A 26,705-nucleotide genomic window follows, 5' to 3' on the forward strand; every position below is an offset into this window, starting at 1 on the left:
TTAGTGGGTGAATTATGAAGTAATTTGATCAAGGACTCAGGAGATACGATCTTTCCTCTCTTTTCCTCCCTTGTAATGTCAACACTGTGGTTTTTAGAAAATAATAACTTGCACGTATGCTCTAAAATTCCAACTTTGGCTCCGACTTGTCCTGAGCTGTTACCACTTTGCTGGGGTTGATCTGATATGGGTTACTGTTTGACAGCTCTTGTCCCTCGAAGAAACTCGTTTCCAACTTATGTATTACAGAAGTTTGATCAAAAGATAAAGCTTGAACTAATAAGATGAATAAGTTGCTGACATCAAAGAGAAAATGGAATGGTGCAAAGCAAATGAGAGCCTGGAGCACTGATGTATTCACAAAATATTTCTTGTGGATGACTGTTACTGACCATTGTGTGTGTCTCATTGCCACTGCTATTTATAAAACTTAGGTCATTTACTACCAAAAAAAAAAAATCATTTGGTTAATTAAAATTTTGTTTCAGAATATTTAATACCTTTATATTTTTGTTTTTAATTCAGATACTTATGAAGTTCTTAGACCTGCCAGCAACGTTCCTTCAATTCTGTTCAACTCTGTTAACACAGACTGATAAATTCTTTCTGTATCCAGTTGGAATCCATGAAAGGGACGTTGTCCCTTACCTGTCAGTCATCCCTCAGCTCCAGGTTACTGCCCTGCATCCAAGGTGCAGAACGGAGCTGCAATACCTCTTAGCTGAATTCAGCACACAGTGAAGCAGATTACTTTACTTAGGGATTTAAACATCTGAAATCTAACTTGCTTTACTGTGCACTGAAATGAGCTTGTACAGTCATTCACCCTATTCCTGCTGAGAGACAGTAGCTTGATAAATCACTCATCTGACAAGAGCAAGTTTTTATTCTTGACTGGTACCTTCAGCCCACTCACAAGTGAGGTGGTTTTTTTCCCCATTCTTCAGATGACTGGTTATGTAAGAAAAGAATATGTGGATGCAGTGGGAAAATCAGTCAACTTGCTTCTGTAGGACAGCAGTTGTTGGGCTGAGTGACCAGCTGGGCTGTGCCCCGTGTTTGGCAGCACCTCTGCTGAATGAACCCACAAGGGGCTTCTGCAGTTGGTTGAGAAGAATCCCTTTAATATGTTGCCATCATTTGAATGACACTTTTAAGAGATATTTCCCTTAAACATTTCGATGTGTTTATACATGCATGTCTCTTTCTTTGCATATTTAGCTTTTCCACGCTGTGGGTTTCGGTCCAAGAACACGTGTTTGGGGAGATCCTGGCAGATTGCTGGCTGGCTCCACAGCCTGATGGGGCCCTGCTATGGAAAACCTGCAGCCTCTAGATCCTTCTTAAATTGCACAGTGCTAAGTGATTTGTGATTCCAGTCTGAAAAGCCCTACTGCTACCTTAGACTGCTTGAAAGTGAGACAAACTAATGTTTTTCTTATTGCTGCTGTGTTAGAGAACCGCTGTAGGAAACGTGCTGCAAATTTAGCTCATGACTTAACAGCAGCAGCTCCTTAAGCCTCACTGTGCTTCAGATAGGTGCACAAAGGTGACTGCATCAGGCCTTAGTGCAGCAGCAATTTGCTTCTGCTTCCTGGGGTGATGGGAGAGATAAGAAGCACAAGTGGCAGAGCACGAGCTAATTAAATTTTCTTTAGATGTCTTTGAGTACATAAACGGTCAGCATTGCCCCGGTGACTCTGTACAGATGCACCAATAGAATAATGCAGCTGTAGTTGTGAGGTTCTGGGCTATCACACTGCAGAACCTTTCGATGATGAGCCCCTTGGTGTTTCTTGGTTTACTTGCTCTGGAACAATAAGTAGGAATATTTGTTTCACTTGTAGGTTTTCAAAACAGTCTTTTTTTTTATTGAATGTACTGAAAGTTGCTCACTTTGTTGAAGGGCTGATATCAAGTGTGCAAAAACCGAAGTGACAAAATTTAATAAAACTTGGAACTTGCTGGCAAAGGAAGGGATATCACCTCATACCACAGTGGTTTCCCAACCATAACGAAGCTGTGTGTGATGTAGCACTTGTTAAATGTGGACTGCAATGTTTCAATTGCAACCATAGCCTGGCCAATCAGGCTTTTACGTTCCAAAAACTCTTCATCAAAGGAATAAGGTTTTGCAGATCACTTCGTGTAGCCTTGGCTGGTCGATATCTGTGGGGACAAAATAACTTAAATAGACGTGTGTGGGAGGAAATAAGTTCTTAATAAATTTTTTTCATAGCTTTTTATTAAATTAAGGGAAATAGAGGTATAATTCTCAAGAGTTTTTTTTAAATGGGAATTTTTAAATAAATTTGAATTGAGCGGATATCTCTAATTATATAAAAGTGTAATTAAATATTTGTGATACTGCGAAATCACGCCTTCCATATGCTTACCACAAAGCCAAGCATACTTTCTGTGTTCCTCTTGTGTATTTCTGTTCAGAGATTTGTGGTCAGATGACTCTTGTGTGTGTCCAAGCTCTTTGAGCCCTGTTTTAGCCTCTTCCTGTTGTGCAATCCGTTTTCCCAGGATTTTGTCAGTCACAGCAATGTGTATTTACTCCCTTGAGCTGGGTTAACATTTACTCCCAGGACTCTTGGGTTATTTTATGATTCCCTTCTGGAAGGCTCTTGTAGTGTCATTATGTATAGTCCATCAATATTCTCTGGAACTTCTTTTATCCAAGGTAGAAGGCAACGTGAGAATCGTTTTGAAGAACACATCATGTGGAGAAAACATATTTTTCTCCAGAAGGATTGTGTAGGCGTTTAATACCATCTCAACTTGATGACTTTCATAGGAAAAATTTTAAAGCTGAAGGAACGAGATCTATACTTTGATTATTACAGTAACATTTTCTGTTAGGGAGCCAGACTGGCTAAATCTAGGGTTTGATAATCCTGATACACTGGTGTTCTGTGATACTGTGGTGGGAATGAACCCCCCCCTGAAGTCTGACCAACCTTTTGCCTGTGTCTAAAAGGAGTAAATCATGTCAGGAGTCAGAAACAGATTAAGAAGAGCTTCAGTGTGTTACAGTCTGAAGGATCCATAAAAATCAATGTTGCAAGATGGCAGTAAAATTTTCTTACTGCCTTGATGCTGAGCTCCTGCAAGCAGACACGAAATCAAAGAGGAGGAGGAGGATTGTTTTTATGACATGCAACTGTTGCCATGAGATTCTTGGTTGCCATCAGAAAGGTAATTTCACTTAATGGCTCTGATAAGCTACCAATTCAGACATACCAAAGCATTGCATTAAAACAGAATTCTGTCAGTTCCTGTGCACCTCTCATCTTTTATCCCAAATAGCTGTTTAGCTATCCAAAGAATCAGAAGCAAGAAAACGAGTCCTTTCAAGGTTATAGCTCGTCATGCTTGGATAACACGATTCAGAAGAGCCTAAACACAACAAATCAGAATCTGTGAAACGATGCATGGCTTCACGCTTCTGTAGGTTTGAAAAAGTGCATATAGATTTCTTCCATTCCAAAGAGCCCTTGAAGTATGTCAAGTATTTATAGCTTTGGATGTCTCACTTGTACATGCTACATGCGGGAGTTAATGACTCACACCTTTCCCAAACAATTGAAGTGCTTCCTGAATAGTAGAGAAAACATTCCCTCCTCTGCTCAAGCACTGATTCACATTCTGATTCACATTTGTTTGTTGTCATGTGGCAAACACCATTTGGCATGTTTACTCCTAGGTCTTAATTACCCTGCAGCAGTACTTTTCTCTTTATAGATCTTATTTCCTTTCCTTCTCTCAGCTGTAGCATGAAACAGCACCTAAATTAATCCAAAAATAATAGCTTAGTTCTTCCTCCCTTCACTCCCCAGCTGCAGGCTTCAGCTTCTTCCCGTGACACCAGCACCTGTGGGCCCTCCACTGAACTGCAGTCAAGTTGTTAAAGCAACAGAAAGTTAATCCAGTGAAGAAAAGACACTTTTTTAGCACTAGGTTTGCAATTCAAGTTGGCTCGGATAGGAGGCTTATAAACATCAGAACCAGCACAAAGGAGGGAGTCACACTGGCACCAGGACCAGGGTAAGGTGAAGGAATCTGTGCAGTAGCTCCATGTTTAACATAATGAAAAACAGTAAGCTGTTAATTCTGCTTAACCATAACTTCTGTTAAAGATTTGTGTTGGGTTTTGTCCCTGAAAGAGCTTCTCTGAGTCAGGTGAACACAGGACTGAGGTGTATGAGAAGGTAACAGAAGGTGCTTTGGGGCCAGAAGGGAAGGGAATGGCACTCTGGGTTCTGGCTGTGCCCAGACAGTCTTTCTTTAGCTGTTACCCAGATCTGCACCCTCACACTCTTGAGTAGTGTTTTAGCAGACATCTGGCATAAGCCAGCACATGTACTCAAGTATCTCTGTCAAGAAGTGGCTCCCAGAAAAACTGGGAATGAGGTGAGTGCTTCTATAGCTGAGTTTCTGTTGACCCCACGAGTTCAACCCGTGGCCGTGCAGAGGGATGGCAGCATCACCAAGGGTGACTTGGGTCATGCTTTTTTTTTTTTTCCATCTGCTTGTCCCAAATTTGTTACCCTCTCATTTGTGCTGGAAACAGGTTCATAGGACTGCACTGGAAAGCAGGCCATGGAAACCTTGTGGGCTTAGAACCTGGAGTGGGGAGCTGTCTGTGGAGCAGCAGATCTGCAGAAGGGTAGCAGCAGGAGGAGCTGGGTGGGGAGATGACAATGTTCCAAGCTGAGTTTGTCACAAAAGAAAATATTCATTACCCATACTCTCAGATTGTTTGTCTGCATTTCCGATGCTTTTATTTGAATTAAAAGAAAAGTTGGAGGCGTAGCCAGTAGTTGGTTGTTGAAAAATGCAATGAAACATTTATAGGCTAAACATAGCCTATAGGATGTGGTTAAAATAAAGTTATTTGCAGGACTTGGGCTTAGTGAAGCAGCATGCTTTGAATTTTAAGTCCTGTGTGCTGTTGTAAATGCTGTCTGTTCTTTGCAGAAGAATTTCTAGTAGCTAGATCAGATCTCTCCAAGATGGTCCTCTTTGCATGGGTTGTGTTACTCAATCACCCTTCATTCTATTCATTCCTCTGCCCTTTATTTAAGCCTCTTCCTGTTTTTCCTCCTCCCTCCTATGTGCTTGAATGCATATGTATTTCCGTAAACGTACCTCTTCTATTTAAATTTACTGGTGGTATTATTTGTTTTTCTCCCACACCCAAACAACACAGGTTTGCTTCCCCTTTTTGATAATTTTTGCTGTTGATCGATTGCATTGATGTGTTATTTCTGCTTCATTAATTCCACAAGTTAAATATTTTAACAGGTAATCAATACTATAGACAGTTTTGCAAAGCAATTTAGCAAAAACACTGGTAGGAAACCAGCAATCTTCCTCTGCCCAAGTAAACTAATATACAAACCCCAAGTTTCCCCTCCACATCCCGCACACACGTCTGTCTTTACACACACAAATAAAAATATTTGAAATACGATGAGATTCCTGTGGGTTCTTTAAATGAAATGACCCTCTCTTGCTATCCCAGGTTTTAAAAAAATAACCATTGGAAATCCAAACTGCTTTCCCTGAATTATTCTAACTAGACCACACAGATTGCAGCGTGCACGTTGTAAGGACAGGGAAGGGTTGTGCTGCAGTGGAGCTTATTGGGGAAATCTGGAGTGAAGGCATCCCCAGACTAGATGGATTAGGAGCCTGATGGCTGGGAGCTATTTCTTTCTGTCATCCTTCTCTGTGACACTTGAAAAAGAATTGGAACTAATATCCCTCATACCTCAAAGCTGTGCCTTCAGGGAGCCATTACGTTCACTGCTCTCGTTGCACAGAGGCTACATTTATTTTATAATCAAGTGTTGTTAATGCAAGGAAAAACATCTGCTTTTTAATGCTGGAAAATGAGCAGAATTTTGTCTTGTGAGTGTATTGCAAGTGGTGCTGCAGTTCTGGAAAAATCATTAGGTTTTGGGAGTTTAAAATAATTCAAAATTTTGGGAGTTTCATCTTTGTGGAATTAAAAATTTAACAGAAAAGGTTGGTTGATTTTTAGAAACTGAGAAGACCTGCTTGTTGGGGTACCTTTGACTTGTTCTCTTCTGCTGCCTACAAACAAATGTAAAACTTATCAAGGTGTAATTCCTGTCTTCAAAACCAGTCTTTCTCACAGGCTGCACTGTCCATCAGATAACTTGGATTATCTTTGTAGTCCTTGGAATGGCTCATTTTTCACAAGTGAGGTTGTAACTCGTTGCAGTCCATGGTTGTTCTTGCTGGGTTTGCATTATTAATGAAAATCAGAATGAAAAGCCTGTCTGCCACTTCCAGGTTTTCATAGAAGGAGCTTTGCCTCCAAAACACTTTGGCAGGATTATTTAGTGATTTCATTCTGATGTGTCAAATATATTCACATATTAACAAATAAAATTGGCTATGATAGTAAATATTTGTTTATATAATGCGTTGCAGCGGTGGTTGTATTTTGGTAACTTGCTGTTCTTTTCCTTCCCTTCCTTGGTTGTTAGATATGCATAAATAGAAATGGATTGTCCTTTATCCATATGCTGAGAACTTCAGTTACCACCTCCCTCCAGGTGCTAAATTGTCATTTTCCAACAATTCAGCTTGGCTAATATGGGAGGTGGACTCAGTGAATCTCTTATCCTGATGACTCAGTCCAAACTCAGAGCCACAATAAAAATGACCCTCCTGGTATTCTGTCTCTGCATCCTTGTGAGATGTAGGGACTGCATCCTTTTTGTGAGAGCCTGGGGAAAAAAGGGGAAAATTTCTCCCCAGAAGAGTTTCTTTAGGAACTAGCTGCTGGTTTTGGATTTTGTCCAGAGAACTATTCAAACCTGACCTTCAAAACTGAAAGCCAACGATTAACATGTATTCAAGAGACTAGCTGTTGCCAGGCTAGGAAAATTACTTCAGTTTTTCTGTTCAGAGTGAAAAAAGCACAAACCCAAAACTGAAGTGACCAATTTAAAACAATATGAGCATTTTTTCTTGTGACTTTTACTCTGTATGTGTAAGAGGGAGGAATTAATGAGCTGACTTGGTGAGAATTTTTCAGTTACGTGATCTGTAAATTAACCAATTATTCTTCTACAGATTGATTATATTCTAAATAAACTGCAGTGATTCAAAACATACCCCAACTTCTCATGAAATCCTGAAATAATTCTTGCAAGAAATGTGCTGTTGGACCAGACTGCCTAATTGACTTCATGGTGTTTGATAGCCACATATCAAATGTAAATAAATATTTTATAGTTATGGATCAGTTATTCAATGCATTCTCCAGTAATGGATCTGGTATCTGTTCAGATGGAGCTTTTATGCTGTTGATTTTATTTTGGGGACTTACAGGGAAATGGAAGCACTTGAGGTCACTGGAAAATTTTCAGTGTTGGGATGGAAAGTTAAGATTTAAGGGGAAATGCAAGTCTGTTCATGTTGGGAATAGGTGGATAGAATGAAGTGAAAGTGTCAGTTTTATGACCAAAACGATTGACAAAAGTGCACTGATTTTCCTGAGCTACTTTACACTTTACTTACACTTCAGTCCTCCTTTTTTTTTTCCAGAAGAGTTGAAATATATTTTGTTGACCCTGTTAACTTTGAACTGTTTAACGTGGTAAGCACAGCTCTGAAAAAAGCTGGAATATCTAATTTATTAGAAAATAAGCTTTTACTCCTCTCAGTTTGGGCAGAAAACAAGTTCTTGGGAAACTGAGATTTATGGGGATTTTAACCCTCTCTGAGTAGAGGAGGGAGCTTAGTTTCCAATACACTTTACGTTTGGTTCCTCGTTTCATCTCTGCCAAAGACAGAACTTGAACTCCATCAAACCTTCCTCAGCTGCCTTCGTTCTTTCTGCTTTACCAGACAGTACATTTACTTTTTTTTCAAAATTTGCAGATTTTTAAGACATATTTGTAGTTCTAACCCTCCTTTTATTTGGTTGGCAGTTGTTAAGGGAGGACACGTAGCAACAAACTTCATTTTCTTAGAATACCAATATGGACATGTGGTTTATAAGAAGCAAGTCTTAGAATTTGTTGAGAATATGCTGTTATACCATGCCCAACTCGAGTTTTTACCCAAGAATTATTGTAATTTTGGAGGAGTGTTTCTCTAAATGTGTTTCCACGGTCAGAAATAACTTTAAAAAAAAAAAAAAAGATTCAATTACATGCTAGGAAATTAGAGTTACCTCTTGTATATAATAATAAGTAATATTAGAAGCATGAAGCTGTTTACAAGTGGCCTCCCAGAGGTCCTGAGCTGTGGCTCAGCACATGCAGGCCCCTGATTGCTCCAAGCTGATCTTTGGCAGGATTGCCCAGGGGAGGGATCTCAGCAGCATCAGCACTTGTGCAGATGTGACCAAGCTGAACCCAGTTCCCAATCTGTCTGGAAATTTCCTGTGTGGGGGATTAGTTTCCAGCCAGATTAGGAAGCACATCTATCCAGCTGATAATACAACCCAGGAGCACTTTCATCAACTACAGCTGCCAAAGAAGTGGCAGGATAGTCCCTTTGACCAAAAGTGCAGATTTTTATCTTCTTACACAGATTGTAAATCTGCACCTTAAGAAATACTTTGTTATCATGCTCACAGGCTTAGCTGCTTCTGTACTGTTTAAAGAGAAAAACAAAGCTCCAAAAGCTTGGCCTTAAACATTTTGTAAGTAAATTTATTACTGCATAACTTTGGATGTTTTGGAGCAGAATAGCTTGCAAACGTATTTTGTACCTCAGCAAGCTAAAAAAGGCTCTATTGCTCATAATGTTTTTACACTGCTGTATTCAGACTGCATAACTTTTGCCCAATTTTTAACTTCAGATTACAAGTTTGATACAGATGTAAAGATGTGTAAAATACCGGAATTAGAGGTGTCAGTGTAACACAGTGAGCTGAACTATGGTGGATTAAACTGTGGGTTTGTTTTAGGCTTCCTTTTTTTTTTTTTTTTTTTTTTTGTTAGATAGTTATACCTTAAGATCTAATCTGTCATTCTAGATTCTTCACTTCCCTTTCAGTTGATTTCTCAGGTTCATCTTGGAGGACTTAGAGAGGGCATGGGAAGGGAGGTGACGAGATGCTGGTGATAGTGGCACCACTCCAGGAGCTGCGAGGCTGTTTTCCTGGTTTGTAAATTTTCAAGCTCAGTTGTTTTTTTTTTGAAATGGCATTGGTTTCTGTTCCTCGTTCCTTTGGAAAGTGCTGCTTAGGCTGGGCTGGCACAGGGTGGGTTTGGCTCAGCTCTTTCCCCTGCCTGGCATTTCTTCCTGCCATGGCACGCTCAGGTCTCAGCATTCGCTCACTACACTAAATAACTGAGGTGATGAAGGTGCTGAGCACTGGCTCCATCAGGAAGTGTATTAGATATTCCAATATGCCTTGGGGCAGGGCTGTAGGCATATTGCTGTGTGCCTGATTAAAAAAAAAAAAAAAGGTTTCTTGCCACCAAGCCACACTAAAAACATTGACAGGTTGGGTCCTTTTGTATCTCAGTTTCTTGCTTATTGTTCCCTGTGCAATGACTTTGTATAGTTTCAATGTGCAAAACACTGTCTTGTCCTGTTGGATATCATTTGGTGTTTTTCACCAAATGGGAGTTACTACAAAGACATTTTTAAAATGTTTAAGCTACAGCAGGTAATTAATCTTTTCTTAATAATACTGTTTGTATTCTCAAGGCCCTTTGAGAAGAGCTATCTCAGGGGTGTTGAGCAGATCATACAACTGTGATAATGAGTTTGCTTTGATAGACCTAATTGTGAAATAATTTTTGCCCTCTGACATCCAGTACATTTTCCCCCTGAAGCAGTTGCTCTTCAGGATGATTTGTTTTTTCTTTGGTTGAGCTACTCTTAGTCAGAAGTGTCCTGTGGACCATGTCCACCTGCACTCTGCTTTGCCATCAGCTGCTGGCCTCAGCATCCAGCAAGTCACACGTGAGGGAGCACATCTCAGGTATTATCTCATGCACAGAGTCTCCAGCCTGGGCTCAGGCAGGAGCTCGAACACAGTAATTACACACTTGTTTTGAGCCTCAAGTGAGCATTTGCACTAGGAAAGGAGCAGAGCAAAACTGAGCGTCTTTCTTAGGTACAATACTTTTTTAATTTTAATGTTTTAGCAGAATAATCATTTAGGTTAATGTTTGAACGTTGATGGTTTGAATGCTCAGGAAAGGTGTGTGGCTTCATGTTGTGCAGGAGGGTGAGGGATGTGATGTAGTTCTCCTTCCCTTAAAAATACCTGTACAGGATTTCCCTTTGTGCAAATTCCATATCCACAGAGAAATAAATGACTACTGTGTGGAGAGATGAGGATTTAAACAAAATATTGGTAGCTTATTAAAAATCTCCTCTGCAGAGGGGTAGCAGTTTTATGTTTCAGTAAGATTTTTAGGTTGTTGGCTGCTGCAGTACTTCTTATTCTTACTCTGAAAGTGTGGAGAAAAAATGATGCTGAATTGTGACAGTGTAGCCCAGTTTTTTAAGGATGCCCTGCTTAAGGGAATATTCATAGGGCTTAATAATGTATTATTCAGCTTTAAGATTTATTTGTGGAGATTTGAATTCAGGAAATGGCATTGTTATGCAAGAACTGGAGCAGCTAAAAGGAAAGGAGATTAATATGCTAAGATTTGGAAGGGGAAGCTGGGGTTGGAGGATTATGTTAGCTCAGGCACTGATTTTCATATTTAACTAAGAAACTTTCTGTAAAACTTTTTTTTTTTTTCCCCTTTGGAGCAGAGTAGGTATTCGGGATTGAAAAGATGTTATTGGTGTATAGAAACTGAAGATATTTCTAATCCTTGTGCAGAACTTTTCCCACTGATTCAGGAGATCTGGGCATGCTTCACCGTAGGCGTTTCTTTCCAGGGACTCATTAAAATGAACACACAAGTAGCATCAGATCATTTTTATTCAGCTATGTTATTAACAAAATAGAAAGCTGGAGTGATTAAGCCATGAAACTGTAACTGTCCCTCGGGAACAGCTCAACAATTGTGCCTCAGAATGTTTCCTACTTGATTTCAGTGCTTACTTCACCAGAGGAGAGAGGTAGAAGTCCAGACATGAGCTTGTGTGTGTCTACAGATAAAAAGACTGACATTTGCAGAGGAGTTTACATTGTGTTATGTTTAAAATTGAGAATTTAACATCAGGGGTTTTTTTTATAAAGATTACATATATTTTAGAGATTTCATTTTGTTGGTAAATACAGTAATTGCAAATCATAAAAAATGTCAGAGTAAGGTTTCATGCCATAAATTATATCACAAAATACTGTACAAATTTCCAGTATAAAAACCCTTGGTATCTCCCATATCACTTTCTTTTACTATGGAAAAAAACATAGCATTACAGCTTTGATGTTATGTTAGTTTTTCACTGAGGGAGAAAAATCTCTTTGAACAGAAGAATGAGTTGTAAAGGAGTAAGACTGGAGAAAATTAATCTATAGTGATGAAGTAACTTAAGATCCTCAGGGAATACATACCTTGCCCTGTTAAAAAAAAAAATAAATAAAATCCCTGTGGTTTCAGAAAGGGAAATAAAGATGGTCAGTGTCTTAATGAAGGAAGTACCTAATGAAATGTTAGTATTGAAAAATACTGGCCTGAAAGGCAGTTGGAAGAGTAGTTTGTACGTGTAATCTTTCTTACCTGTCTGTGACAAAACCTGGGGCTCTTCATGGATAACTTATGTCCTGTATTCTGTGTGCACCTTGTGAGTTAATGTTTCTGTGCTGTGACTTCCAGGAAAATCAATGTGCATTCTGAATGCTGTGTCCCACTGCAGCTGGACTGAAAGGGCCTTTCTGGCACTCTCAGCTGGGCAGGTCCTGGAGACCTTTGTAATTTATCCAGCACATCTTGTAGCCTTCAGAACACCCGAGATGTCGAGCTGTGCATTTTGTGTGTGGTCTAGAGGCAAAATGTTCTGACTGTTACGAATGAGAAAGTTGTTGTAAAACTTTGAGTGCCTGGGGAGAGGAGCACATATGAAAAACAAGGTTCCCAACTGCACAAATTCCTGCTGGGCAGTGTCAGGCTGGGAAGGGGAAAGGTGAGATACTCTGGAGCACAGTTACACTCCATTCTGTATAAGCATATGTGGTATTTGTGTTTCTTGACTGCATATACCATAAAATACCTGGTTTTTGTGGCCCATAATTGTGTGATAGGAAATGCCTGACAGGAGTGTGTTGTCTTTTAAGACTTTAAATTAAAAACTTGATAATGGAATGTGCAAATAAAATTTACTGAGGACTGAGACTTCGAGATAGAAACCTCAAAACTTTGGGAGATACTGATGTAGAAAATTCTGAATAGCATTCACATGCACAGATATGAATCTTTAAAGTGTTAACACAGATAATCTCTAACTTGCAGATAGCAAATCTTTAAAGATCTGTGGAAAAAACAAATGGGGAAAGGCAGCTCATCTTAGTAGCCTAATTTAAAAAAAGAACATTTCTGTGCCATACCTTTGACAATTGTCATTCCAGAAAAAGCAACAGTAATTTTCACTCATTCAAACTTTGCTGCCATTAAAGAATACTTCTTGGTTTTCTGCTGTTCCTCCTTTAGAAGTGTTTGTTGCTTTTGGCAGGTGAGTACACTAGAAAGCTCAGGATGGTTTGGTTATTTTGGAGGAGCTGGAGCTGTTTGAGAAGATAGGAATTTCTGTTTAGAATGGAAAACTGATCCTAATGGTCTCTTTGGAAACTGAATGGTCTCTCAAAAATTCTTTTGCTTCTGTATATTAGAAAAGCACTTTTCTGTGGAAAAAAAAAAGGTTTGTATGTTGGAACTGAAATATGGAGCCAGTGAATACGTGTCCAGATAAATTCCACTAGTACTGTTTTCAGTTTTGATTAAAAGTAACTTTAAAGATTTCTTAATGTTCACAATGCCAGGGTTAATCTGGCAATACTTGCTTTTCTCACAGTGTTTATACTCCATCCACTGTACACCCTAATTCTGTATATCCATCTGTCTGTGGGGTGGGACAGGGTGAGTGTCCCTGAGCATCAGGAGCACTGTCAGGACACTGACTCCCAGCCTCTGTCACACTGCAAATTTTCCAGAGCTGGATCAGGGCAGGAGGCACTTTAAACTAGCAGCTACACTTCAGCTTTTCCATCCAAATTGTTGCTTTTAAAGACAATGAGGAACAGAGGTTAGTAACCTTTTCTTTTAAAATAGGAATAATGTTTAATTAGACAGGACCGGTTGGGTCAGGGAGTGATGTTTATTGGCTGAGGCATTGTTGTGTTGGTCTGACAAATTAATATGTGAAAATTTTTATTTTTAAGTTTTTATACATAATGAACTTGATATAACCTCACGAAAGCCAGAAGGAAAACCTGTATTTCTTAACATGCCTTCTTTTGATTTTCCTTCCATGAGCATATGCTGCTAATATTTAATCTTCAACATGTCCCAGATCATACCCTGAAATAATAATTTTGCCCCATCAGATCACCTTTCTTCTAAGATGTGGGTTTTTTTGACTGCCTGGAATTAGTTGGTCTGAATTTAGTTAGGTTTAAGCGTTAAGGATACACTCTAGTTGCAAAACAAAATCTGAAGAGATACCATGTATTTCTTAAACTTTGTGTCCTGTTTCAAAAGAATATGCAATCCAAAACCTCAGTACAAACTCTGGTTACGGGAAAATAATAATTTTTCATTTGATTATCTGTATCAGTACTGCCTATTTATGGAATTTATAGTTATCCCTTGTTTTAATTCATGGTTCTTCTGTTTTTTAATTTTAAGTAACGATTTTTCTCCTTGTAGTCCCAAAATGTTATCAAACAGCCTGATCAGCTGAACACTCCCTGTATTATGGCACACTGTGTTAAAGCCTTAAGTGGAAGGTAAATCTGAGTGTGGTAAGAGAGAACTTTAGGAAAGAACAAGTATCAGACACACTGAGCTTTGACAAGGCAGCCCAGTGCTGTGGTTCACTGCTTGTAATAGGAACTGGTGTGAGTAAAGGGACATTTTATAAAAAGGAAATTGTAATTAAGGAAATAGCATGTTCCTTAATTACTGTCATTTCAGCATGATCTACAGTGAAATGGTGGTTTATGTCCTGCTTTTTGTAGGAATGTGACAGGCATGGGCTCCAGGGCACATCTGTTTTTTAGGCATTTTTAACACGTAGTAATTCTGCCTGTTGATTTCACAGGTGGAAGGCAGAGCTCCCTAGTCATGTAGATAAGGAAGGAAGGTACAATAGCTCATATGCAGCATCTGGGGAAAAAAAAAATCTCTTCCAAGACCCATATGATTAATGTAAATGGAGTGAGAAATGAGGTGGAGCACCTAAAGCTCCCCGGCTCCTTTTCCTGCTTAACAAAGCTGGGGAAGAGCACAGGACCTTCTCCTTTCCCACAGAGCATGACTACTCCAGCATTTACATTATCTCCTTTAGGAAGACTTCAAAACCAAGGATGGGATGAGATAAAAATGGAGATCTAATTAGATCACTGCCCTCTGTATGCAAACCCTCATTGCCAGTGAGTGTTTGTGCAGAGAGAAAGGCAGTTTCATAGCAGGAGGCACCAAGAAAACCAAGCAATTTGTGTGTTAGGGTTGTTTTTGTTGGGTTTCAGACACTGCAAATCTGGCCATCACAAGTAGACCTAAGTATTGCATAATAATAATAATAATAATAATAATAATAATAATAATAATAATTCCTTTCCAGATACTCTTACCAGCCAATCCCAGTGTTGCCCTGTGCAAGTAATGCCTGGTGGGAATATGGATCATCTGCTTGGCCAAGTACAGAACTGAGTGTTTAGTCCCAGGACAAGACCATAGGCTGTCTTTTCCTCTCTTCTGGTTCTCTGTGTTGTGCTGCCAAAGTGAGTATTTGATGTTGGATGTGAATTCTGTCCCTGGGCACAGTTGACATTTGTAGAGGGCTGGTGTTTTATTCGATGCACAACCAGACTGGACTGGTTTTGTCTGCTTAAAATAGCAAATTCTAAAGATCTTTAGCCTTGCCCATATTGAATAATTTTCAAACCTTTTTTATCTAATTTTCAGCAGTACAAGTTTCTTGAGGTTCCTGATGTTTTGTCTCTAATAATGTGGGCTTTTTTAAGATGGATGGTTCTTTGGCTGACAGGTTATTCCACGGTAGAACATTCGGAGAGTATTTATTGACCAATAGATCCTAATGGCTTCTGAAATGCTGTATCTCAGTTTAGTTTGGAAATCTGAGTAGATATCACATTCTTCTTGTTTGTCTTTTGGGAAAAGATTAATGGGTCTTGTAAATTATTAAGGGCTGTGCTCTCATCTTCCAGACCTGATTTCTCTGAATAGGCGCTGTGTGCTCAAGCTGCTCATTAGTAGGTGGACTGATGGCTGACTGTATGTATTATTGATGACTTGGTGGGAATTTCCTGTCTGGAAAAGGGTGGTAGGCTGATAGAAATGCTTGGCACGGAAAGGTGATGTTAAAAGGTTTGGCATGCTGTGCATTAAAGTGTGGGTGTTTGGGCTTATGCCGTGGGGTCCCCAGCGTGAAAAGCTGTCACTGGGAAGTAGGTGGAATCTTGTCTTGTGTCCCTCTCACTGCTCTTACAGACCCGGGAGATTTTTTTGTTATAACTGATGTTATGTGAAGCATGTTCTTGTAAAAGCAATACACATTTTATTTAGCACATCTTCATAAATATATTGCAATTTCTACCACTGTTTTGCCACGCAAAAATGGGCTGTTAAGCAAAGCTAAAGCAATGAAGCAGAAAAGAGTCCTGGAGTTGAGTTTGGCTACTGTAGTATCCTAGATATTATCAAAACCAGCTTCAAAGTGTTACTGTCAGCCATCAGGCAGAGCAAACGGGAGTTATCCTGCCTGAACTCACCATCCTTGAAGTTGGAATCTGCTCTTAAAGATCTAGGGAGACAAAATTTCATTATTCTGTATCCCATTAAGAGAATATATTACTGGTATATGTAGGATAACTTTTCTGCTAATGTACAGATTTAAAATGTTTCAGGGACATAAATCAATACCTTAAAATGAAACCCGAAGCTCAGAGTGCCCATTTCCTTTAAGACACGGCTCGTTCAGATTGATTAATGACTCTTGGGGGTATAAATATATAAATATATAAATCTCCACTGTCTGAGTCTGGATTGCCACAACCTTATCGTGTGACATCTCCTGTATCACTCCTGCTCCTTGTGGTGGCACTTGCATGGTTTCCAGCTCAATCAGCTCCCTGAGCTGCTCTCCATGGGATTGTGGGACCATCCCTGTGCATACACAGGACGGGGCAGAAGCTCAGAAGCCAGTGACAAGGGCAGGGCCGTGCCAGCCCAGGTTTAGATTGATTTAAAGGGTTGTAGATACAACACCCTTTTGAAACATCACTCGTTGGGAATATGTTATCTTCAGCTTTCCGCTGAGCCTGGAAGTTTCTAGTTGAAATGGATTTTAGATTAAGCAGAGAATTTGCAAAACAATAGGGGAGAGAAAAAATGGTAGCATGAGTCATAAGCATGGGACCTTCCCCCACTGTCTGCTTAGAAGTGCTGAGATTCCGAGGATTAGTTAACAGCAGAACTGTAGTTTCCAGCATGCAATCAGCTGTTATGTCCATTGTGCTTTCAGTTTGGTGGAATAAAAGAACCAGACTAGTCATCAAAACTTAGTGTTAGCATAAAACTCTGTAGTTTATGACAACTATTTTTGGACAGCCCAGTTTAGATGATGTGTTAAATGCTGATGTTTGTTAAAAGTTTATTGGTTTTATATGTTGGCAAAGGGGCCATAGGAGTCTAATAGTGGCCCGTTGTAGCACTAACCTAAATGTGGCATTTGGGTTGGTCTGTCTCTGGGGTTTTTTGTCAGGATATTTATCATTGAGAAGCACAGCAGTCAGGTGTGTTCTGCAAAGCTTCTATGAGATTGTGATGATGTACAAACATCTTACTGGAGTAATTTTAACGTCGAACTTTTAAATGGGACTGTAAAGGATTTCTGCCTAGATTTATTGCTGGATCATTTCCTAAGCCTACAGTAACTTGTATGTATTCCCTGTGGGCACACAGAGCTCGGGGGCAGTTGGCCACACAGCCTTTCTCAGAAGCAGGGAGCTGTGGGAATGTTCACCTTCCGAGCTAACGGGCTCTGGAGGATTGGGAAGGGTTTTTGTACTTGGGTTCCAGGTGTCTGTCTGTCCCACCTCCCTGCCTGGTGAACTGCAGTGGTTACTGGGAACTTGGAAAACCCTTCCATTCATGGGCCTTGATGCCTGCTGGTATGGAACAGCCTCAGATCACAAGTTCTGTGCTTGCTGGAGCAACTGCCAAGATGTTGCTCAGCTCCTCTGTAGCTCATCCAGAAGCACTTTGGCATCCTCGAGAACATACTGGCAAACACCAAAGCATATTGTCTTCAGAAATGAAATACTGAATTCCACATCCATCCCTATCTTTTTCCAAAGCCACTTTTTATCCTAAACTAAGGCATTTTCTTAACTCTTGTGTTTAACCAAATTGGTATTTCTTTTCATGAATTTACTGAATGATACCATTCAATAATGGCATTATTGACAAACAAGATATTTCTTTTTGTATGGTTGGGAGGATAATATGGCCAAACTTGGAATTTAACAAAATCTGGAAATGTTTTTCAGCATTCAGTAGTAAATCATTAGTTTGGGAACTTTACATGGCACTGTTCTGAAGGTTTTGAGAGGAAATACTGTATTTGCATTGGCAAAATGAAGTGTGTTGAAATTTTTCTATGGAACTTAGAATTTTTGTGACTTGTGGAATGCTTAAAAGCTGTCATCTCAAGTTTGAACCATTTAAATGCTTCTACTCTGAATCTCCTCCCTACTCATCATTGCCGTATCCTTCCCTCATTTTTAGGTTAAGGTTCCTCTTTCCCATCTCTTAATGTTTCTGTAGCTTATCTCATGTGGAGAGCAGAAAGCAAGTTAAAGCTGGGGTTTGCATCTACAGTAGCACTGCAGTCCAGGAAAGCTCCACTTCTGTCCTTTCCTGGCCATTCATTCCCACTCTGTGCTGCCTCCTGTGCTGTGCCAGCACACACCCACGTGGGAAACCCAACCAGGGAAATGATTCAGCTGGAGAAGCAAAACCCTGCAAAAATACCAACTGCCAGCATAAAGCCATGAGGTCTTGAGAGGTTGTGCTGGCTTGGGAACAAACAGCTGAGGTGGTGGTGGGGGGAAAGGTAGGAGTTGTTAAAGTTTGTTCTTCTGCTGGGAAAAGTTATAATGGAGCCACAGCCTAAAAATCAAGGTTTTACCTAAAAGTAAGTGATATGTAAATGGGGCACACAAAATAAGACAGACCACAAACATGATCAGGGTGTTTGTTTCAGATCTTCCTGTTGACTTAGCCCAGGTCAGGTTAAATTAGGTTAAATTAAATCAACACAGTATTCTTGAGTAAAGAAAGCATTCCTGTGCTAGTGATGCTGATGAGGCTCAGGCAAACTCCTTGATAGCTGAAGTTCACTGCAGTGAGCTTTCCTGGTGCAGTTCCTGTGAGCCAGTAGGTTTGCAGGTTGCAGCCTCTTCGAGGAGCACTGAAGAAGGTGATACTTGAACTGCAGGTATTGGTCACTTTTGTGCAGCCCATGTTTGAGGGGACCAACCCACTGAGCCACACCAGCAGTTTCTCAGTGTTCATGTGCACATTGCTCCACTGACTCAGCTTTGGGTCTGTCAGGGCAAATGAGGAGGAGAAGGATTCCTCATGGATCAAATATTCCTCTTGGTTTCATACTTATTTTCCTTTAATGCTAGAGACAAACACACAATTAAACAGTGTGAGTGTGTGTACTCCTGTGTGGCTTGGAAGAGTATCCTCAAAGTGAAGTTCCCTGTAAAGACACAATCCAGTCTAGAACTTGCTGCTGCTAAAGAAGTTCCTGAGCACTCTGCCCTTCCCCTTCCTCCCCACCCACCTTGGTGCTGCCACCTCAGATCTTTGTCAGCTGTTTAACTCAGCAGAACACGAACCTGGCGAGAACAGAGAGTGTTCTGCTGTGTTAGGGAGTGGATGGGCACAGAAGAGGAAGCAAAAGGGCATGGCTGACAGGAAAGGCAGGGAAAGGAGTGAATCCTGTCTTTCATCTCCAAGGGCAGCCTTGTGTAACTTCACTTTAATGAAAGAGGTGATGCAGATAAGGAGCATTGCCTGTAGCATTAACACTGTGTTATGTGTGCAGTGCTCACAGCAGTGCCCTGGTGTGGGCCTTGCTGCAAAGGCTGATTTCTGTGCTGTCACCTGTGACAAGCCTAAAGTTACTGGAATTAAGTAATTTTTATATCATAATTAATGGTGAGAACTAGAAAAAAGTCATTAGGGAGTATATTGCACTGAGGAGGAACCCAATTAAGGTTGCATTCAACTTGTCAGAAGGGAGAAAGCAAGCCAAGATGCACAGTTACATTGGAAACCCTCTGAAATCCAGATATTCGGCTTGAGTTTTTGTTGAATACCAGGATAGAGGGAGAAGATCAGAAGATTAGAATACTCCTTTTCCCTTCTTTCTGCTTGTCTGATGATTCAATTCACTGTTAGGCAGGCTGCTGTAACACAGGAGAGGAAGAAGGCTCCTCATGGGTATCTTATAGAGCAACTTCAGTTCAATATGCATACACAGATTTTTTATTTATAATTACTGTCTTCCTCAAAGATAAGGGAATAATCACTTTGAATCCCTTACATAAGGAAAATCACCTCCAAATTTCTCCTATTATAAAGGGAAAGAGGATTTGTGTTTACCTTAGTATACATTTCTAAATATTTTTGCATGTTAAACAGCTATTTTCACAAAGGTATGTGCTTTTTTTTGTCTGTAGAAACTTTGTGTAATGCTCAAAATTCCGTGTGGAAACAGGTCTGAATCTAAAAGGGAATAATGGAAATGACTCTCTGAGCCATATTTGGGCAGCCAGGAAGGTAATGCCTGTGTCAGAGAAGATAAAGGAGAGGGAGAGTGCATGAAACCCATCAGGACTGTTAAGCTGCAGCAATGCAAAGCCATTGGTGTTTTAAATAATGGTTAAAATAAATTCCTGTCAGGTAGTGCTGGACTATTTGAAATTCCCCTAGGTTTAAATGAAGAGGGAGAGGGAATTTTAACCAGCTCATTTGATAGAAAAATGACCTGCAGATGGGGTTTGAGAGAATAATAGGCAGCAGATTACAGTGGGAAAATTGTGGCAGAGCATCAGACTTTGATCGGTTTATGCAGAATGGGCAGTGGGGAGATGGAAAAAATCCCCACTGCAAACTGCCATTATACACTCCTTTTATTTCCACTGGCTGCCCATGGACTGTAGCTGTTCATAGCAGCATTAAGTTTATGGAGTCACATATGCTGAAAAGTTTTAAAATATTAGAAGTACATGATGTGCAAATATAAGTGAGTTTTCTTCTGTTTATCTGCCTGTTTTCAAGAACAGTTGTATGTGGGAAAGCTTGTATTTCTTCCAGTCTTGACCTGCTTTGATCTAGGGCAAATACCCTTTCCCTGATTCCCATGTCCTGAAATGTCATTAGTAAATATTGGATTTTATCAACACTTTGAGCAGTCCACTGAAAATGCAAACATGGATTTTTTTTTTTTCCCCCCAAACCTTCATAACTGTGCCAGATTAGAAGGATTTTATGAAGGCAAAAATTTTACAGCCACCAAAGTTCAATTATAAAATGAATTTCTAAGCAGGAAAGCTTACATATATATTTATATAAATATATATATAAGCATTATTTTTCCCTCTGTTCTGTCTTACTCTTGGGAAAATCTGAAATACGCTTGATGTAACTTAACAACAACGAAAAGCCTGAGATTGCTTGGGCAGACTACAAAAATTAAAATATTCTCATGAACGACACCTGCAGGTTTGGTTGTTGTTTTTTTTTTAACTAAATAATGGAAGCCAACATTTTGATGCAACTTAGGGCATTTGCGAGCACAGTCGTGATCTAAAATTCCTCTGTGGGCTTCCACAGCCTGGGGATGCAATAACATGGAATGTGTTTCATGTGTGCCTCCTCTGGGATTTTTCTTTTTGCCTTTTTTTTTTTTTTTTTTTTTTATTTTTTTTTTTTTTTTTAAAAGAATAGACTTCGGTATTCGAGATACGTGCTGGGGGTGAGAAGTGGGCTGTTTCTCAAAAATGTTAATTCTGTGGCAGCAGATGAACAATATCCATGTGTGGAAGGACCAGACTCTTTGTTCTGCCCTCGCCCTCGTGTAGCAGCTTCCCCAGAGGAGCAGAGCTGGGAATGTGAGTGCAGGGCCTGCCGGGGGTTGGCTTTGAAACCTCTTCTAGTCTGAGGGGGAATGAACTTGTAGCGGCCTTACCTGACCTCAGCTGGAATTCCTTGACTACTCCTTTAGTAAAGAAACCTTCCCACAAGCTGTTTCCTGCTCTACCACCAGCAGTAAGGTGAGAAAAGCAACTTTACCTGTACCAGGTGGCTCCGCTGGGCCTCAGCTCTGGCAGCGGCGGCCTGAGGGGAGCCCGTGTTCACAGACTGACCCGTGCACTTGCTCCAGTGTTTCAGGAATAATCCGTGCTTCTGGAATTGGGTGATAAAAGATCCCAGTTGGCTTTTAATACTGGAAAATTGAAGTGGGATCCAGGTATTGCACTTACAATTTTAAAAGTATAAGATGACTAATAATCATTCTTCAGCCTCCGTTACCACCACCCACTGTCCCATTTATTTGCAATCTGTTTCACTGCCTTTGCTTCTTTTTTTTTTTTTCCCCTGCTAAATATCAGTGCAGTTAGAATACAAAGTCTCATTAGTGCCTGCCTCTAGCAGGGTTGTCCCTTTATAGATGGGGTAGAAAAGTTGCAAACTGTAGTAAAGTGCTCATTTGAGGGGGAAACAGAGCGCACAGAAATTATTTCAGCTCTGTAAAGCGTGAAGGCACAGGAAAAAAAGCTGATTTCTACTACAAATCTTAAACTTTGTTCCCTATTTTAAATCTTCTTTTAATAATGCTTGAACAGTTCTGCTGCTTGTAAATACATAGAATTACAGTGAACCTTCTTTTATTGTCTGTGTTCTTTCCTCAAATTTTCTCTACCTTTAAACGTGCCTCTTTGTTCTCACTGCTCGAGAATTCTTTAATCCACTTCTCAAAAGCTTCTGAATATGGCACAGTCTAACTTGAAAAGAATGCAGAAGAAGAATGTAGGGCAGAAAGCTGGAGGTATGGAGCAGCATCCACTGGCATGATTACAATTTCCCATGGCAAGACAGGTTGAGGGGACCTGTAGAAGAAATCACAGATCCTAATGGCATAGGAAAAAGTAAATAGAGGTGAAACAAAGGAGCAAGTTTATCTGCTTTGTTTGTTTTTTTTCTTACAAGAACCTGGCAGCTCAAAACAAACACACAAAGGTGCTCGAGACAAAGCCGTTAAGCTGTGGAATGTCCTTCCACAGGATGTTGTGGATGTAAAATGGGTTCAAAAGGCAATTGGATAAATTTATGAAGGAAAATTCCATGCAAGAATATGAAGTAGAGAGACCCCAGTTCTTTTACAGGAAGTCTCTAGGATGCAAATTGCTGGAGATGGGAGAGGGTTTGGAGAAATTGTTGCCTTTACGGTCTGGGTCGCTGCCAGGAGCAGGGTAATGGACGAGCTGGACTGTGGGGCTGATCTGCCAGGCTGCTGCCAACCTGGAAACACTCTGTCCTCTCTGGGGCTTTCCTTGTGGTGTTTATGATCCTTCTGATCTTCTCAACAGCTTTGATATTTGGCAACTTTGCTTAATCTGCAGTTTGGTACCTCTGTTGTTTCAAATGTCATCAGCTGAATCGCATCCTCCCTTCTCAGATGAAGTCTATTATGGTAAATTAATACTGTGAGGGAATAATTTATCCTGCACAAATGGAGCACTCCTGCTTTTTCCGTGACAGTGGATTCCTCTGTCCCTAAATTTGTGCTTAGCAGTAAAATGTTTGAAAAAGTAACTTGTTACTTCAGCTTTTCCTATTTGGAGTTTTATTCTGAACTAACATATAAAATCATTTTCCAAAGGAGCATTTAACTGATTTCTCTGTAGCTTTGGTAACTGTTTTATTGAACTATAACATTCACTGAGGTCACTGCACCCTGGACAGTTGCTTTATCTGACTGAGCCATGTTCCTTTGGCCCTGTGGTCTGCACCAACCCAGCAAATTGTTCCTGTCCAGCAGCAGTTCTTTTGATCCAGAATTCCCCCATTTCTACTGTTAGACTTTTCCTCTTTTCTGTGTATTCCCAGTGAACTGTTTCTCAGCCATGGGTCTTCAGCTGTGCATGTTATCAAGTGTCTCCTTTTGCATTCCTCCTTTGGTAGTAATTTACTACCCTATTTTGACTCCATCTTATCTTCCTTTAACTGCAGGTTTCAAATAACCATCTTTCTCTGGCAAGAGAGTTTAGAATTAAAGCTGCTCAGATTCTCCCTTTTCATACAAGTACTTTCATCAATGCAGGTGCATAACTCTTACATTAACCTCGCTACTAAATTTCGGTATCATCCTTTAAATACTTTTTTTTTTTTTTTTTTGTTCAGAAACTGCTCTGCCCTGGTGGAGGTGAGGCTGCAGTCAGCTCTGTGATGTGTCTGTTGACAAACCAGAACTGGAGCAATGCTTGCAGTGTATTGTCCTCTGTCCCTGCCTGTTTCCGATTGCTTGGTACCAATTGTTTCCAGCTCGCAGCTGTTTAATACAGCTGCCAAAACCACTAATGCCCAACCTGTCTCTAGTAAGAGAGAGCTTAAAGAAATAATCTTCTTTTCCTTCAGTGTTTTGCAAGATGGGAATGCTTCAGGTTATCATGCAAAGTTTGCCTGGTGAAGTGGTTAAATGGCTGGTGTCAAACAGTGCAGTGCTGTGTGTGCAGGTCACAGGCAAGAGGATTTCAGATAACTTTGGGAGAAAAAAAATCTTGAACCACTGAACACTTGCTGAATTTTGTGCCATTTAAATGCATACTCTGTATCTTAATACTTCAGAAATATTAAGTGCTACTTGCAGTTCCCTATTACAGCTCTAGCTGATTTCCATCCCTATTTTTAAACTGCAGTGAGAACAAGGAGAAGTACCTTTAAATACTTGGGGGAGAGAAATAGCATAGCAGGGAATCACAGAGCCTTTTTCCTATGCCCTCAGGCCCTTGCTGTGGGGTGTTACTGTCACCCCAAGTGCTGTTTGCCTTAAGGTGGCTTTTCAGCAAATACTCCTGGTTTTGTCAAGTTTGTCAGTGTTCAGTCAGATTTTATATTCAGAGCACTGTACATTTTGACCTGTCTTCAAGCTCTGCTTATTCTCTTGGCTGACTCTACAGTTCTGGTCGTTTAACTGAGCTGATGTTCATTTTCTGACCTTCTCTCTTACCTTCACCATTTGTTGCATTTCTTTGCCTTCTGGCTATTGCAACCAATTCAGTTTGCTTTCTGATGTAGTTTCTTGCTTTAGATTTGTGTATTACATTAGTGCCTTTCTCAGAGCAAGGTCAAATGGTACTTCATTGAGAAGTCAAAATGTGTGAATTGGCTCTTGTCACAAGCTTAATTTAACCATCAATTATGTTCTTGGAAGTATTCCATTTTTTATCCATTTCATTTATCTTAATACCTGCTTTTAAGTAAAAGTGACAAATGATGGCAATATATGAAAGATATTTTAGCACAGTCTTTCGAAAATCATTTTCCTAATGTGTGAATTCTAGTCCAGACCAGACTTGAAATAATAGTATTACAAAATGTCAAAACTGGTAAAACTATTAAAAAAGAGAAAAGGAACTTTGACTAATGGCCCATGTGTATGGCTTAACATTTAAGTAAAGATTGCATTCCTGACTGAGTGATGAGAAAACTTCAGCTAAAGCATTTCTCTGTAGCTTCCTGCTGAAGTAAGTTTTCTTTGTGTGGCTTGAGCTGTGGGAAGAGCTCAGTGCCACACCTCTCTGGAATTTTCCAGCATTGTCTGGGATGCTGTTCCCACTCCCGGAGCCCTCTCTCCGGGGGCACACTGGCTCTGGGCTCCAGGGGTGGTTTGTGTTAAAGCTGAGTTGGCCTTCTGGGCTGGATACTTCTGTGTGGAGAAGGGTGAGTGAGCTGGGAAGCTGTGTTGGGCAAGCCAGGGAAACGGCAGGATCACTGGCAGAGCCATTGAGGTCATTCCTAATAATTCAGGATGCGTAACTGAGGATCAGGAGGTGGATCCTCTCCCTTAGCCGAAGGAAGGAACAGGCTGCAGGGTGAATCCTGGTCCTGGGGCAGCCTAAAGACAGGGGGTGCCCACAAGTTCTGTGGGTTGCAGAGGGCTGCATTGATCTGCTGTGCTTTGGGAAGGAGGTGCTGGGATTCCTGCTGTGTCTGTCCTGGGACTCACTGTGGCTGCACAGGAGTTCTTTCAGTCCCACTGATCCACTGAGTGTGGATTTGCTGCTGTGTGTGGCATTACACTGTTCAGCAGGCTCACAGCAGCCTCTGCTCCCGGGAAGTTGTTTCATTCCTGTGACCACATTTCAGGAGGAGAATGCCATGCACCCATCCAATCTGCCAGCTTCTGCTCTAATCACAATTCAGGAGGATTTTCTGATAACCCCCCGTGGTACATCCGTGAGTGTTTGTTCCCGTGGGGGAGAGGATTGGGAGCTGACAGCCACAGTTTTAATGTTTGCTTGTTTGGATGCAGGCCTAGAGTGGGAGCAGGAAATCCACTGCCATTTCACAGCTTTATTTGTTGAATGGAAAGCAGGGAATTGACATCATGTATTCAAGAGCAAGAAAAATGGCATTTATGGCAGGGTGTAATTTTTTTTTTTTATGGTCCCAAGCATTCCTTTGTTTGCAATTTTGGCTTAATATATTCATGATACTTTGAAATAGGGCTGTGTGTGGAGATGGGGGTTTTAAATTGTTTTTTTTGTTGTTTCTGGCTTATATAAATGTATATATTCTGTAAAGATCAAAGGTGACCTGAAAAGAGGGTTTGTAAGAGATTATTCATCCAAATGATATTTTTTTCAATACAATGGGGGCGGGGGTAGAGGGAAGAGAAATTTTAAGCTTATTCTCTCAGGCTTTGGTTTTGTTCAGCTTTCTTACTTTCACAACATATTTTATTTTTATCGAAATTTCTAATAAGCCACTGGAGTGAAGTATTTGCTAACAAAAGTAATGTTAAGTATTTCAATAAAATCTCTCTTCCTCGTTGATCACAGACACACACACTCTGTGGTTATTTCCTTTAATTCTCCTGAGAGATTCCAGGACATATTTCAAGACCAGATCTACTTTTTTATACTATTTTTTTAAATATATGGATTTTCTTTAAGTCTTTTCAAGGTCTACTTTATTTTTAATTTTTTTATTTGCATATAAAATTGATGAAGTTACATTATGATAATGCCGTTTCCAGTGCAGAAAATACCTTTTAAGTCTTACTTGCGTGATCTGTCAACTCAAATTATTACATTTGCATCTTTTTTTGTAGAGCCTTTAAAATTAGAATTGCTGTGGTTTATGATAAAGTTCAAGGGAGAAGATAAGCCAATTTGTTCATGGCCAGTTGGAAATCCTGCTTAATGCTTTTACTGGAAAACCAAAAACGTTCTATTAGGATTGAAAGGA

At 40.2% G+C, this 26,705-nt stretch overlaps 1 protein-coding gene across 7 annotated transcripts in view; it reads left to right on the top strand.

Moving 5' to 3' along the window:
- PEAK1 (pseudopodium enriched atypical kinase 1) overlaps positions 1-26,705 on the top strand; it is a 112,729-nt gene that overhangs the window by 16,212 nt on the left and 69,812 nt on the right. Inside the window, exon 1 of one of the 7 annotated variants that reach the window (XM_032699685.1) lies at positions 3,932-4,053. The exons of 5 other annotated variants lie outside the window; for them this stretch is intronic. The gene's annotated coding sequence lies outside the window, so the exon portion shown is untranslated. Of the gene's footprint in view, positions 1-3,931; positions 4,054-14,809; positions 14,915-26,705 lie in introns of those variants that run through there. One more of the 7 variants, XM_032699682.1, reaches the window with a different exon arrangement.

This window comes from Chiroxiphia lanceolata, chromosome 12 (assembly GCF_009829145.1).
Source record: "Chiroxiphia lanceolata isolate bChiLan1 chromosome 12, bChiLan1.pri, whole genome shotgun sequence".
Classification (NCBI taxonomy): Eukaryota; Metazoa; Chordata; class Aves; order Passeriformes; family Pipridae; genus Chiroxiphia; species Chiroxiphia lanceolata.